Here is an 11,411-nt window from a genome sequence, read left to right as displayed (position 1 = left end):
GGATGCGGCGAGAATAAACAAACAAACGCCAGCCGCGGAAACGGGGAAGGCTTGGTTTCTGTAAACTCTTCTTTTAGGGGCACTGCATGGTCAGGTCAACTCTTTAGGCTGCCCCCTTTAGGCTCAGCTCTCCGTGATCACAGAACCCAGCTCTCAGATCTCTGGGTGGTGCCAGGAATCCCGCGGATCTCCTTTCACCCGTCAGGGGCTGTGCCTGTCCCAAGGGACGCGGCTGTCTGCCATGCGGTCTCCCTCTGACCCTCTGGGCTCAGAGGTCTGGCAAACTTTCCTGTCCAGATCCCTGGTTTTTCACCTTTCCAGGGGAGCTCTGCCCTTCCTGGCTGCAAACCGTCTCACCAGCTGAGTAGTTTCACCAATTTGGGGTGGGTGTTATTAGTTTCAGCTGCTTACTCCATTTGCTCCGGGAGACGACCTGGGACTCGTCTGCCTATATCGCCGCCATCTTCGGAAAACCACTTGATATGATTTTAATCTTCTTGAATTTGGAGATACTTTGACTGTGACCCAATATGTAGTCTATGTTTGAAAATGTCCCATGTGCACTTGAAAACATATTTTCTGTGGCTTTGGGATGAAATGTTCTGAACGTGGCAATTAAGGCCATCTAATCTGGTGAGTCATTTAGGATTTCTGTTTCTTTGCTGATTTCTTGTCTAGAGCATTTAGCTAGTGATGTCATTGGGGTATTGAAGTCCCCTTACTATGATTGTATTGTTGTGGATCTCTCCCTTGATATCTTCTAGTAGTTTTTTTTTTTCTGTATTTGGGTGCTCTTGAATTGGGTGCATATATGTTTACCAGGGTTATTTCCTCTTGTTGTATTCATCCCTTTAGTATTATGAAGTGGCCCTCCTTATCTCTTTGTTATGGCCTTCACTTTGAGGTCTCTTTTGTCTGATATAAGTATTGCTACCCCAGCTTTTTTAAAATTTCCATTTGCCTGAAAGATATTTTTCTATCCCTTCACTTTCACTCTGTGTGAGTCCCTTGTTCTGGGTTGGGTCTCTTGTAGACAGCATATATATGGGTCATTTTTTTTTTATCTATTCAGCCACTCAATGTCTTTTGATTGGAGCACTTAGTCAAATTATGTCTTATCCATTTAGCTACCCTATGTCTTTTTATTGGGGCATTTAATCCATTTACATATAAGGTTATTATTGATAGGTACTTGTTTGTCATCATTTTTATGCTTTAACCCTGTGTTTATTCTTCTCTTCCTATTTCTTTTTCTAACACCAGTCCCTTCAGCATTTATTGCATTGCTGGTTTGGTGGTAATAAATTCCTTTATTCTTTTGTCTGTAAATCTCCTTATTTTCCCTTCAATTTTTAATGATAACCTTGCTCAATAGAGTATTCTTGGATTCAGTCCCTTGCTTTGCATCACATTGTAAATTTCCTTTCATTCCTTTGTGGCCTGATGTGTTTCTGTTGAGAAATAATTTGATAATCTAATGGGAGATCCCTTGCAGGTAACTTTCTCTCTCTTTCAGGCTTTAAGACTCTCCCTTTGTCCAGAATGTTTGCCATCATTAATACCACATGTCTTGGTGTGGGTAATTTTGGGTTCATCTTATTTGGAACTCTGTGCTTGTGTGACTTTTTTCTTTCCTACATCAGGGAAGTTTTCTGATATTATGTCTTCAAATAGGTTTTCTAACCCTTGTTCCTCTTCCTTTCTGGAACCCTTATTATTCATATGTTGCTTCATTTCATGTTGTACCAAAACTCCCCCAGGCTCTCCTCCTGTTTTTTAATATTTTTCTCTAATAGCAGTTCAGTTTGGGTGTGTTTTGCTTCCCTGTCTTCTAACTCACTAATTCGGTCCTCTGCTTTTCATAATCTACTTTGAAACTTTCCATGGTGTTTTTATTGCAGCCACGTAACTATTTTTCTTGATTCTTACATAAATTGTTGATTTTTTTCATCTATCCAGTTTATGAACCATATGACCTTTATGCTGAATTTTTCTGACATATTGCATACCTCTATTTCACTTAGGTGCTTTTCTGGCAATGCTTCCTTTTCTTTCCTCTGGGGGTTTCTATGTCTCCCAATTTTTGCTCTCACCAAAGTTTCTAGGTGTTGAGTCATGCAGGGGCTGCTCCCGGGCAGCTGCAGCTCCTCGGGTGGTGGCTGCTTTGTTGGTGGTCATGCAGTGGCTGTTCCTCAGTTTTGCAGCGGCTCCTCTGGTGGGTACTGCTTGCAGCATTGGTGGCTCCTCTGGCTGGTGGGGGCAGGTTGGTTGTGCAGCTGCTGCTCCTCAGATAGGTGCGGGCTGCTCACAAGGCTGCTCCTCCTCATATGTGGGCTTGCTTGTTGCATGGCTTCTTCTCCTCAGATGGGGTTGGGCTGCTTGCACTGCTACTGCTACTCGGACAGTGGCAGGTTGCTTGCAGGGCTGCTGCTCTTCGTACAGGGGCAGGCAGCTCAGAGCTCCAGTGGCGCAATCGGTTAGCGCACGGTACTTATACAGGGGCAGGCAGCTCATGTAGCTTCTGCTTCTTGGACGGGGGCGTGTTTCTCACTAAAATTTTTAAAAATGCAATAGTCAAATTCAACATATTTATTTATCACATAATATTGCAGACAAGTGTTAGTGTGGTGGGAAGCTTCCACCATGAAATCATTCATGGCAGATGGCTCTGCCAAGGTCTTTTCAGTGCTCAGGCTGTACAGAGGAGCATTATTCCAGGCTAAGAGCCAAAGAAGTGGAATAGGAGAATCACAAGTCTAGTGCATGGACAGAAATTCTGTCTCAAGCAAGTGAAGCAAGTAAAAAAGTTATGATTATGACTTCTGCTCACATTTTATTGGCGAGAGACTAATTACTTGGCCTTATATAGGTACAAATGGGCCAGCAATTTCTGTCTTTCCCAGGATAAGCTGTTCCAGGAAGAACCCTAATAAATGGAAAAAGAGGAAAAAAGATTATCATGTTCAGTTAACAACTTCTGCTACATCTGTCCTGTGGCAATCAAACTCCTAAGGAATACTGATTAGGAACAAGCTCATTTACATTATTTGCATGTAGATCTGTGTGCTTATTTGTGAGATTATATTCCCTCTTGATCTCCAGTTGCTTGAAAGCTTCTCAGTGACCAGAGCCTTCTTTTTGAAAACTACAAGTGCTGAAGAATTAGTTCCATCTCAGAATGGCCATTATTCATTGACTGATGGAAATCTTACCTAATAATAGACAGACATGTAAATTGACTGCCCATCCACTATGCTCACCAGCCAATCAGAAGAGTATGCAAATTAACCCAACAAAGATGGCAGTTAATTTGCATACATAGGTGCCCAGCGGCCTGGGTCCCAGGAAAATCATCAGGAACCCAGGTCACTCCAAGGTAGGCCATGTGTGGGCCCGGAGAAGCCTAGGAAGGGCCTGATCCAGGGGGCTCTTGTGCAGAGCCTGAGCCTGCGATCAGAGCTAAGGGGGCTGCTGCCAGGCCTAAAGCCTTGGCCAGAGTTGTTAGGCCTGGACAGAGGCGGAGCTGGCAATCAGAGGGAGCAGGGGAGGAGCTGGCAATTGGAAGGACCTGGGGGTCTCCTGCCCTGGCCTAATCCTCAGCCAGAGGTTTTAGACCTGGGCAGGGGCAGAGCCGATGATCAGAGGGAGCTGGGGCAGAGCCAGCAATCAGAGGGAGCTTGGGGTCCCCTGCCCAGGCCTAAGGCCTCAACCAGAGGCGTTAGGCCTGGGCAGAGGCAAGGCCGGCGATCAGAGGGAGCAGGGGCAGAGCTGGCAATCAGAAGGGGCTGGGGGTCCCCTGCCTGGCCTAAGTTTCGGCCAGAGGCATTAGGCCTGGGCAGGGATGGAGGCGATGATCAGAGGTAGATGGAGAAGGGTGGAGCTGGCAATCGGAGAGAGATGGGGGGTTCCCTGCCCATGCCTAAAGCCCCAGCCAGAGGCCTTAGGCCTGGGCAAGGGCTGAGCCAGTGATGGGAGGGAGCTTGGGGTCCCTGCCTAGGTTTAAAGCCCCAGCCAGAGGCCTTAGGCTTGGACAGGGGCCAATGGGAGGGAGCTGGGGGTACCCTGCCCAGGCCCCAAGGCTTTAGACCTGGAAAGGGGCTGAGCCAGGGATCCATGTGAACTACAGAAAAAACACCTTTTTGATCGCTCATTGGCTAAGCTCCTTGTATGCCACTGGTAATATTCTTAGTAACTTGGGTAATAAAAATCCAAGAAGGTGACCTAGGGTTTTTACACCAGACTCCTGGAGAAAAAAAATGAAGGTCCACTGCTGGAGGGCTAAGAAATGTCATATCTTGCCCTAGCTGGTTTGGCTCAGTGGATAGAGCCTTGGCCTGCCTACCACAGGGTCTGGGTTCAATTCTGACCAAGGGCATGTACCTAGGTTGCAGGCTCCCCCCTGCCAGGGCTCAGGTCAGGGCTCATGCAGGAGGCAACCAATCAAAGTGTTCCTCTTACTTTGATGTTTCTCTCTGTCTTTCCCTTTCTCTTCCACATTCTCTAAAAATCGATGGAAACATATCCTCAGGTGAGGATAAAAAAATAATAAAGAAATAAATGTCATATCCTATGGAAGCCACACCTTGAAAATGCCTAAAGAAAGTTGTCATTTTTTCATGGTGAAGGGACTGGAGTCCGTGTTGATGAAAACACCTTGGTGCCTGCGGTGACTGGCAGTGGCTGCAGCAGCAGGGTGAAGGGGCTGGTGCTTTCCCATGATCAGCCTGGTCGCCACCCACAAAGGGAGGCCAGACTGCCGCTTAGGCCTGCTCCCTAAGGGGAGCAGGGAGCGGGCCTAAGCCATCACTAGGGCATCCCCTGAGGGTTCCCAGTATGTGAGTGGGGGCAGGCTGGGCTGAGGGATCCCCCCAGTTCACGAATTTCGTGCACCAGGCCCCTAGTAGTTGTATAAACAGCTGAGTCATCACCCTTCACCACTCCCAGGAGATAACACTGAGGTACCTGTTCCATGAATAAAATCAGATTTCAACAAACATGACAGGGTTGATGCTGCCTATTTTTTTTTTATTACCTATCTAATTTTCTCACTGCCGTATATGTGTTTGGGGAAGTGATCTTCCAAACAAATTACTTGTACCCAAATCCTTGTCTCAGGATCTCTTTTTGGAGAAATTTAAATTAAGAAAAGGGAAGAAAGGAGGATGCAAAATTGACTGAGGTAATCGTTACTAGATATTTCATTGTCAGGAAATTGAAAATAACTAAAATATGCCAATATATTAGCACTATTTAAAAATGACTAAAAAAGAAATTCTTAACATCTAACCCTTCTCATTAGGAGGTGTTTATGTTTGAAAGAACTGTATAAACAGTTTCTCTTATGTGATGCTAAAACTTACAACTTTTGAATTATGTTACTCCTGTGAAGCTTCCTTGCCACTCTTCATGTCCTTGCTCCTGTATACTGTATAGATCTGTAATGTTTGATATCATAGGCAACTGCCCCTGTGTGGCTTTTGAGCACTTGAAATGTGACTGGTTCTAATTGAGATGTGCTGTGAACATAAAATGCACATTGGATTCCAAAGGCGCAATATAAATCAAATGTAAAAGATCTCAATAATTTTATATTGATTGCGTGTTAAATGAAAATAGCTTGGTTATATTGGGTAAAATAAAATATTAAAATTAAATCACCTTTTGATTTTTTAATCTGACTATTAAAAATTATAATTATATATGTGGCTCACATGTGTTTAAACAGTGCTAGTATGCATCAGCTAGGCATTTTGAGTTATCTTTGGTGTGGGCAAAGAATATATAACTTTTGAACACCTTTAAAAACATGTAGCAAGCTTTTCAAAAAATGATGGGATGAAATTCTTTAATTTTCTGTAAATGAAGATATTTATTTCAAAAGACATAACACTAATTCTGCTCATAAAATTCCCAGACTTTAAATAAAAAAAAACTATCCCCAAAATACATAGTTCCCTATGACTATGTATTATCAGCTGTCAATATTTCTAAGTCTATAATCATAAAGTGCTATTTAAGTTTACTTTTTACTCTAAGTATAGTGTAAAATGATCACTACCTAAATTTTTTGAGTGTACTTTAAATCTTCTTATGACTCTGTGTAGTACTTGTTGACATAGTTCAAAGCAGTTAGTTATGGAGCTCTAATTCAAAAGCCCCCAATCCTGGAATCTACTCATAGAACTCTAGTCCACTCTGCCCTCCCTCTTCCAGAGCCCAAATTTGTATTTTTGTCATTCTGCATCCTCTTTCTCTACAATTGAGAACTCTTTTACCCTAAGAACCTAGATAGTATCTTTCCAGTGTGGCTTAATCATGCAACGCACATATTTATATCACTCGTTGAAGATATCCTCAGGACACACTGCTATCCATTGAAGAAGAAAGGATTCACCTTGTTGGCTGCCTCTAGCCTTGCTTACATGAGAATTTAAGAATTGCAGAGAGAGATAAACACTGGTACTCACTGCCTTCCACAACCACATCAAAATTACAACTAAAATACAGAACAACCTTCAGAACAACCTGAAATCTGGCTGAATGGAAGCCCTGTATTAGTGAAGTAAAGAAGAATGCACATTGAGATTGGTAGGTGGGGCACAGACATAGAACAGAAACACACCGATACCCACATATGGTGTGTTTTTTTGTTTGTTGGTTGGTTGGTTTGTTTTTGTTTTTATTGGGAGGAAAATCTCAGCTGAGGAGAACTCCCATGAGGAGCAAAGGGTCCCAACCTCACACCAGACTGACAGACCAGGGTTCCAGTGCCTGGAAGAGAAGTCCCTATAACTTCAGGCTGTAAAAATCAGAAGGAATTGTGGCTTAGTGGCACAGAGACTGCTGGAAACCCAGGCAGTTCCTCTTAAATGGCCAGCACATGAACTTACTGGGCTCCAGCACTGGGGAAGAGGCTTTGGGTGATCTAGGGACACATGGAAAGGAACTGGATTGTCCGGCATCAAGGCAGGAACATAGGGGTGGCTTTCTCCTGGCTGGGTTGCTAGTGGGGGGTCATTGTTCCTGTGCTAGGACTTGTGCCATCATAGAGCTGACTGGCAGCCATATAAGAGTTTCCATCAGTGTGGCTCACTCACACTGTTACCTCCACCCTGGTGATTCCCTGAGACCCCATTCCATCCAATTTTCAGCCTCACCCAAGTTGTTTGCAGCAGCTATTCCATATGAATGGCATGTCCTGATTCAGGCTTCAGACTTTCCTAAAATCTCTCAAACAATCAGCAGCTTGCATAAGCCTGCCCAATAAGAGACCCAAGACCCAGCACTAATACCCTGCTTCACAGCCTGGCTTCATGTTGGCTTTTCTAAGCCCAATATAAGTAGCAGAAATCAGTAGATCTCTCTCTGTATGTCCTGAAAGGGGGAGAGGGGCAGGCAGTGGCTGACTTTGTACCGCTCAGGAGGCCCCAGAGCCAGTTCATCCAGTGGACAGTTTCAGATTGTATCAGATTACAACTCCACATGTCCACACGCAACACACTCAAGGGGCAGAATCAGTGAGCACCAAAGCCCCATTGAAGCAAGTCCTGATCCATAGGGGTATCTCCTGCACAGAAGCTCTTCCACTGTAGTCACAGTAAATCCTCACAACCAATTGGCCTGGAGGCCAATTCCTCCCAGTGACACCAACAGCAATCAAGGCTCAAATACAACAAGACTGTGCACACAGCTCACATAGGGGTGTACCTACAGTGGCCAGCTCAGGTGACTGAGGAGGCTGAGCCACTGGGCCCTACAGTACACGCACTGCACAAAGCCACTCTACCAAATCCAAGAAACATAACAGCTTTACCTAATACATACAAACAAACACAGGGAATCTGCCAAAATGCAGAGGAAAAGAAACATGTCACAAATGAAATAACAAAAGAAATCTCCAGAAAAAGAAATAAATGAAATGGAAGCTAGCAAACTACTAGATACAAAGTTCAAAACAATGGGTATAAGGTTGTTCAAGGATCCTGATGAAAGATTCAAAGGACTTAATGAGACTTTCAAGCATCTTAGTGAGAATATCAAAGACATGAAAAAGGACCAAACAGAAATTAAGGATACGCTAACTGAAATAAATAATAATTTACAAGGATTCAACAGTAGAGTAGAGGATTATTCTGATAACCTAATCAGTGATTTGCAATATGAGGAATTAAAAAAAAACACACACCCAATCAGAAGAGCAAAAAGAAAAAAAAGAATCCAAAAATATGAGGATAGTGTAAGGAGCCTCTGGGACAACTTCAAACATACTAACATTTGCATTATGGGTGTACTAGAAGAAGAGAGAGAGTAAGATATTGAAAACCTATTTGAAGAAATTCTTAACAGAACACTTCCCCTACCTGGTGAAAGAAATATACTTGCAAGTTCAGGAAGCACAGAGTCCCAAACAAAAGGAACTCCAAAAGACCTACACCAAGACACATCATAGAGGGGAAAAAAGATGGCTGCCAACTGGAAGGCAAACTGCAAGATAGTTTGTTAGTGAGAGAATAAAAGGAGAGTGCGTGAACGTACAGAGAGTATAAATTTGTGGGTGAGCGAGAGCTATACTCCAGGGGACTGCTGGAGACTGCTGGATCAGGCTCCCCTAAGCGGGCAGTCTCCACTGCTGCTGTAATCTTTCCCAGAGTGGCTGGCTCTGCCGCAGAGACCGTGCCATCTTGAGTGGCTGTTATCAGAAGCGTATACATTCAGGGACCCTGCAACCACGGCACCCAGGGACCAGATACAAACCCAGGAACACCAGATCTCAAGAAGTGTAAATACATGGACTCAGATGAGCCCTGCCCCTCTTCATGGAAAGGTCAGATTTTGCCAAGATAAAGGTGTGGTTTGTAATTCAGGTCGGAGAGAGGAACGCCTGTAGGGGAAGTCTGCACCCCACAACGTCTGTGACCGTTGGGGCCAGTGTGATCCATGAGTGTAGAAGGGGACCCACAGGGTTGCGGACAGAAGGGAACTCTAAAAAATCAGCCCATAGCTGGACTGGGAGAAAAAAGGCAGCCTTGGATTTTGCCAGTGTGTGGCTGCTTAGTGTCAGAGGAGAGAGGATGTGCGTGCGGAATAGATGTTGGGAGAATCGTGTGAGAGATGGTGGAGATTGTGAGCTCACACAGTTACTCTGGCTCTTTTTTTTTTTTTTTCTCTTTAAATCTTTGATTTTGAATCCAAGATGGTGGCATAGGTAAACACTGGAAATTGCTACCTCGCACAACCACTTCAAAAATACAACAAAAAGACAAAACAGACATCATCCAGAACCACAGGAAGGCTGGCTGAGTGGAAATTCTACAACTAGAAGGAAAGAGAAAAGCACACTGAGACTCAGAGGAGGTGCGGAAGTAAAGTGCAGAGGTATGGAGGCTCACGCCGAAAGGGCTGGCAGCTGAGGACGTGGTGCACGGGGAGAGGGCTGACAGCTGAGGACAGCTGAGGATGCAGTGCATGTGGGAGGGCTGGCAGCTAAGGACAGCTGAGGACATGGTGCATGTGGAGAGGGCTGGCAGCTGAGGACGCATCGCACGTGGAGAGGGGTGGAAACTGAGGACATGGTTGTCTTTTTCAATTGGTAGGGAGTCTCAAGCTCCTGACTGCTCTGAACTACAGTTCTGGGTAAGTCTCTGGGGACCCAGACTCATACAGGGAGAAACTGGACTGTCTGGCATTGGGCAGAACTCAAGGGTAGCTTTCTCTCAGAGGTGCTTTCAGCGATTACCGGGACACTGAGACATGAGGCCTCTTAGGGTAGGACTGGGGAGCAGCCATAGCTGCTTGCTCCACCCTGTTGATCCCCTGAGACCCCGCCCCACCCAAGCTGTGCACAGAGGCTTTTTCATATAAAAGGCCTTGCCTTTGTAACTTGAAAATTACCTAACAAACTGCAGCTGAATCAGAGAGACCCAGAACTTCCAAAAGAAGGTCCAATGCCCCACAACAGCTTTCATTGCTTCACAGATGGGTCTCATCTGGGCCCCTCAAAACCCCAAGCAAAGAAGAGGAATCTCTCCATAGCTCCTGCTGGGTAGCCTCAGGAAGAGGCTAAATTAGCACCTCCTTAGAGATCCAAGAGCCAGTGTACCCAGTGGTCAAAGTGGGACCATCCAGATTATAACTCCTCAGATCCATAAGGACCACACGCAGGGGGCAGACTCAGTGAGCACCAAAGCCCCACTGCAAGTCTTGCTGCCCCAGAAGGGTGTCTCCAGCACAGAAGTTCTCCCACTGTAGACACAGCTGATTCTCACAGCCAATTTGCCTGGAGGTCAATTCCTCCCAGTGATACCTACAACAATCAAGGCTTAACTATAACTTCTTCACAGCTGGTCCTCATCTGGGCACCTCCAAACCCCAAATAAGGAAGAGGAATCTGCAGATCTTTCCGTAGCTCCTGCTGGGTATCTTCAGGCAGAGGCTAAATTAGCACCTTCTTAGAGATCCAAGAGCCGGTGTACCCAGTGGTCACATTGGGACCATCCAGATTACAACTCCTCAGATCCATAAAGGACACACTCAGGGGGCAGACTCAGTGAGCACCAAAGCCCCACTGAAGCAAGTCTTGCCCAAGCAGGGTGTCTCCAGTTCAGAAGTTCTCCCACTGCAGACACAGCTTATTCTCACAGCTAATTGGCCTGGAGGTCAATTCTTCCCAGTGATACCTACAACAATCAAGGCTTAACTACAATAAAACTGTGCACAAAGCATGCAATGGGGTGCACTGTGAGTGTCCACTTCAGGTAATTGGGGAGGCTGAACCACTTGGCCTTATAGGACACCTAACACAGAAAGCCACTCTATCAACAGAGGGAAGCATAAAAAATGTGGAGACAAAGAAACAGGTCACAAATGACAGAAATGGAGGAAAGCAAACTACTGGATATAGAGTTCAAAACCATGGTTATAAGGTTTTTCAAGAATTTTCTAGAAACCACCGATAAATTTAGTGAGACCTTCAAGAAATCTAGTGAGAACGCAGATAAATTTAATGAGATCCTCAATAAGTCTAGTGAGACCCTCGAGGTTGTGAAAAAGGACCAACTAGAAATTAAGCATACACTGACTGAAATAAAGAATATTATACAGACTTCCAACAGCAGACTAGAGGATCACAAGAATCAAGTCAACGAACTGAAATACGAAGAAGCAAAAAACACCCAACTAGAAAAGAAAAAAGAAAAAAGAATCCAAAAATATGAAGATAGTGTAAGGAGCTTCTGGGACAACTTCAAGTGCTCCAACATCCAAATTATGGGGGTGCCAGAAGAAGAGAGAGAGAGCAAGATATTGAAACCTATTTGAAGAAATGATGACAGAAAACTTCCCCTAACTGGTGAAATAAATAGACTTACAAGTCCAGGAAGCACAGAGAACCCCAAACAAGAGGAATCCAAAGT

This window comes from Myotis davidii, unplaced genomic scaffold (assembly GCF_000327345.1).
Source record: "Myotis davidii unplaced genomic scaffold, ASM32734v1 scaffold145, whole genome shotgun sequence".
Lineage (NCBI taxonomy): Eukaryota > Metazoa > Chordata > Mammalia > Chiroptera > Vespertilionidae > Myotis > Myotis davidii.
The sequence above is the reverse complement of the archived record's forward strand: the minus strand, read 5'-3'. Positions refer to the sequence as shown.